This window comes from Somniosus microcephalus, chromosome 28, assembly GCF_052327205.1.
Source record: "Somniosus microcephalus isolate GS21.2 chromosome 28, FLI_Smic_1.0, whole genome shotgun sequence".
Classification (NCBI taxonomy): domain Eukaryota; kingdom Metazoa; phylum Chordata; class Chondrichthyes; order Squaliformes; family Somniosidae; genus Somniosus; species Somniosus microcephalus.
Window position 1 is genome coordinate 2,944,960 of NC_141014.1, and position 5,192 is coordinate 2,950,151.

Consider the following 5,192-nt stretch of genomic DNA (forward strand, 5'->3'; position numbering starts at 1 on the left):
TTAGGAGACTTTTCAACATATCTTCATCCTGAGGAGTCTCATTGCAGACTTGTTCATTTTCTACTCGTCCACACATATACAAGGACAACCACTTCATAATACAATTGGTTTACCTTCAGCATTCCTAAAATCAATGTACTAGTTCAAACTAGTTTCCTCAAATGGGGACATTTCCAGTAGTAACAAAGCCTGAGATCATGCTGCTCAATGGATTTCATGCCATGTGCTCAGGTTTCAATTACAAAGGAATGTGCAGTTTTGAATTGGTTTGAGGCACACACAACCTCCAAACTGTTTCTAATTGTTATGTCTTCTAGCGCTCGTAGTGCTTTGTAAAGACGCCTCGGGACTCGGTAGTTTGTGATTATAAACTACTGTTTTATTTGAGTTGTAATGGCTGCCTGCCGCATGGTGCGGGGCGATATTTCCAAGCGCCCTGTGCGGCGCCTACGCACTACTTTCCCAGCATCGTAGTGCTGCTACACTTGATTTGAGCGTTAGTACACTTGTACAATGTAGTCCCAACATAACTATGTAACACTAATAAAATAGAAAGAACTTGCATTTTATAATATCTTATACCCTCAGGACTCCCAAAGCACTTCATACCCAACCAATCACTTTTGAAGAGATCACTGTTGTTATTTAGGCAATAGACAATGGGTTTTTTGAGTCCATTAATATAATTGGGAGACAGAGCCTGGAGATCGCCAACTGAGTGGATTGCAAGTACAGTGGAGGAATTTTGTGAGCGCAGGAATCGGTGGAGAGGAGGAAGGCGGTTGGGATGTCTGACTGAAAAGGAGGAGTGGAGCCACATAGCCCAAGGTTTCTAAGTTAATAGACACGAGAGTGGACCAGCGAGAGGAGCGGCCGTAGATAAAGATAGGCCCAAGAGCCCGGAGGGAGCGCGAGTATCAGGGAGTGAGGTAAGTGATGTCAGCGCAAGGGAAGGAACTGATTGGTGAGTAGTTGGTGATTGGGTTTTTTTAAGTCTTAAGTTTATCTCTGTTAAGTTATTTAATAGTCTATTAAGTAGAGGCATGGCAGGGCACCTCGGTCCCGTGGAATGCACATCTTGTACCATATGCGGACTCCAGGAAGTTTCCCGTGTCCTGGACAACCATATGTGCAGGAAGTGTCGTCAGCTGGAGCTGAAATCTGGAGCTTGAGCAGCAGTTGGCATCACTGTGGTGCATCCATGAGGCTGAGAGCTACGTGGTTAGCACGTTTCAGGAGATGGTCACCCCGCAGCGTAAGAGTGTCCAGGCAGAGAGCAAATGGGTGACCGTAAGACAGACAATGAGGACCAGGCAGGTAGTGCAGGAGTCCCCTGAGTGCATCTCGCTCTCCAACCAGTGAGGGCGGTGGTTCCTCTGGGGAGTACAGCCAGAGCCAAGTCCATGGCACCATGGGTGGCTCAGCTGTACGGTGGGGGGAGGAGGAAGATTGGGAAAGCAATAGTGATAGGAGATTCAATAGTTAGGGGAACAGACAGGCGTTTCTGCAGCTGTGGACGTGATTCCAGGATGGTATGTTGCCTCCCTGGTGCCAGGGTCAAGGATATCACTGAGCGGCTGCAGAACATTCTGAGGGGGGAGGGTGAACAGCCAGAGGTTGTGGTCCATATCGGTATCAACGACATAGGTAGAAAGAGGGTGAGGTCCTGAAGGCAGATTTTAGGGAGCTAGGAAAGAGACTAAAAAGCAGGGCCTCAAAGGTAGTAATTTCCAGATTACTCCTGGTGCCATGAGCTAGTGAGTGTAGAAATAGGAGGATAGAGCAGATGAATGCGTGGCTGGAGAGATGGTGCAGGAGGCAGGGCTTTAGATTCCTGGGACATTGGGACCGGTTCTGGGGGAGGTGGAATCGGTACAGGCCGGACGGGTTGCACCTCAACAGAGCCAGAACCAATATCCTCGTGGGGAGGTTTGCTCGTGCTGTTGGGGAGGGTTTAAACTAATTTGGCAGGGGGATGGGCACCAGCATGTAGTATTAGAAAAGAGAAACAAGGTGCACAAAGGATTGGGAGAGGCAGATCGCACTAGAGTAAGAAATAGTACGGTATTAGGTGGGGTCAGACTAAGAGAATACAAGAAGGTCTAAGATAGGTTTACAGTGCATGTGTGTGAATGCACGAAGTGTGGCAAATAAGGTTGGTGAGCTGCAGGTGCAAATAGGCACAGGGGACTATGATGTCATGACGATAACGGAGACCTGGCTCATAAAAGGGCAGGATTGGGTACTAAATATTCCTGGATATAAGGTGTTCAGGAAAGATATAGAAGGAAAGAAAGGAGGTGGGGTGGCTGTATTGATTAAGGAGAATGTTACAGTGCTGGAGAGAGAGGATGTCCTGGAGGGGTCAAGGACAGAATCTATTTGGTTAAAGTTGAGAAACGATAGAGGTGCCATTACACTACTAGATCTACTCTGTAGGCTGCCAACTCGTGGGAAGGATATAGAGGAGCAAATTTGCAGGGAAATTACAGAGGTGCAAGAACTATAGAGTAGTGCTGTGCTGAGGGAGTGGTGCACTGTTGGAGTGTGCCGTCTTTCAGATGAGACGTTAAACTGAGGCCGTCTGCTTTCTCAGGTGGACGAAAAAAAAATCCCATGGCACTATTTCGAAGAAGAGCAGGGGAGTTTATTTATCCCTCAACCAACATAACAAAAAAAACAGATTATCTGGTCATTATCACATTGCTGTTTGTGGGAGCTTGCTGTGCACAAAATGGCTGCCGCGTTTCCCACATTACAACAGTGACTACACTTCAAAAATACTTAATTGGCTGTAAAGCGCTTTGAGTCGTCCGGTGGTCGTGATAAAGGGGGACTTCAAATATCCTAATATAGACTGGGATAGTAGTAATGTAAAGGGCAGAGAGGGGGGAAGAATTTCTGAAGTGTGTTCAGGAGAACTTTCTTGATAAGTACGTTTCTAGTCCAACGAGGAAGGAGGCATTGTTGGCTCTGGTTCTTGGGAATGAGGTGGGTCAAGCAGAGCAAGTGTCAGTAGGGGAACATTTAGGGAACAGTGATCACAGTATCATATGGTTTAGGCTAGCTATGGAAAAGAACAGGGAGCAATCTAGAGTAACAATAATTAATTGGAGGAGAGCCAATTTCAGTGGGATGAGAACGGATCTGGCCCGGGTAAATTGGAATCAAAGATTGTCAGGCAAAACTGTAATCCAACATTGGGCTGCCTTTAAAAAGAGATGGTTCAGGTCCAGTCGAGGTACATTCTCACAAGGGGGAAAGGTAGGGCAACCAAAGCCAGATCTCCCTGGATGATGAAAGAGAGAGAAAGATGAAGCAGAAAAAGGGGGTGTATGACAGATGTCAGGTTGAGAATACAAGTGAGAACCAGGCTGAAAATAGAAAGTTCAGAGGGAGAGTGAAAAAGGAAATAAGTGGGGCAAAGAGAGAGTATGAGAATAGATTGGCAGCTAACATAAAAGGGAATTCAAGTCTTCTATAGGCATATAAATAGTAAACGGGTAGTAAGAGGCCTATTGGGGACCAAAATGGAGACCTACGCATGGAGGCAGATGGTAAGGCTGAGGTACTAAATGAGTACTTTGCATCTGTCTTTACCAAGGAAGAAGATGCTGCCAAAGTCACGGTGAAAGAGGAGGTAGTTGAGATACTGGATGGGATAAAAATTGATAAAGTGGCGATACTAGAAAGGCTGGCTGTACTTAAAGTAGATAAGTCACCAGGACCAGATGGGATGCATCCTAGGATGCTGAGGCAAGTAAAAATGGAAATTGCGGAGGTACTGGCCATAATCTTCCAATCGTCCTTGGATACGGGGATGGTGCCAGAGGACTGGAGAATTGCAAATGTTACACCCTTGTTCAAAAAAGGGTGTAAAGATAAACCCAGCAACTACAGGCCAGACAGTTTAACCTCAGTAGTGGGGAAGCTTTAAGAAACGATAATCCGGGACAAAATTAACAGTCACTTGGACAAGAATGGATTAATTAAGGAAAGCCAGCAGGGATTTGTTAAAGGCAAATCGTGTTTAACTAACTTGATGGAGTTTTTTGATGAGGTAACAGAGGGGGTTGATGAGGGCAATGCGGTTGATGTGGTGTACATGGACTTCCAAAAGGCGTTTGATAAAGTGCCACATACAGTAATAGGTTTGCCAGCAAAGTTGAAGTCCATGGAATAAAAGGGACAGCAGCAGCATGGATACAGAATTGGCTAAGTGACAGGAAACAGAGAGTAGTGGTGAACGGTTGTTTTTCGGACTGGAGGAAGGTATACAATGGTGTTCCCCAGGGGTCGGTACTAAGACCACTGCTTTTCCTGATATATATTTACAGGACACAATTTCAAAATTTGCAGATGACACAAAACTTGGAAGGATAGTGAACCGTGAGGAGGATAGTGATGGATTTCAAGAAGACATAGACAGGCTGGTGGAATGGGCGGACACATGGCAGATAAAATTTAACACAGAAAAGTGCGAAGTGATAGATTTTGGTAGGAAGAACAGGAGAGGCAATATAAACGAAAGGATACAATTGTAAAATGGGTGCATGAACAGAGAGCTGGGGGGAGATGGGCACAAATTGTTCAAGGTGGCAGGGCAGGTTGAGAAAGCGGTTAAAAAAGCTTACAGGATACTGGGCTTCATAAATAGAGGCATAGAGTACAAAAGCAAGGAAGTTATGATGAACCTTTATAAAACACTGGTTTGGCCTCAACTGGAGTATTGTGTGTAAGGAACGGTAGCATAGTGGTAATATCACTGGGCTAGTAATCCAGCGGCCTGGACTAATGATCCAGAGACGTGAGTTCAAATCCCACCACGGCAGCTGGGGAATTTAAATTCAGTTAATTAAATAAATCTGGAATAAAAAGCTAGTATCAGTAATAGTAACCATGAAACTATCTGTTATGTATTGGGTGTTCTCCTCCCACCTGCGGTGGCGCTGTCACAGCAGATAAATGGTTGGGGTTGTTCTCTTGGTTAAGCTTTAGCTCTCTTTGTTTGGTACTCTCCGGAACCTCCTTTTTGAATAAAGCACTTCATGTTTGAATCTCTGAGTTCTGAGTTCTAATTGTGTCTAGGTAAAAAGGTACAGACACAACAAAGTGGCGACGAGGATCGGATGAATCTGCGTTGTGGGAACTTTCTTGTTTTCGACTACAAACCACTCGGAACAGAGATTGCA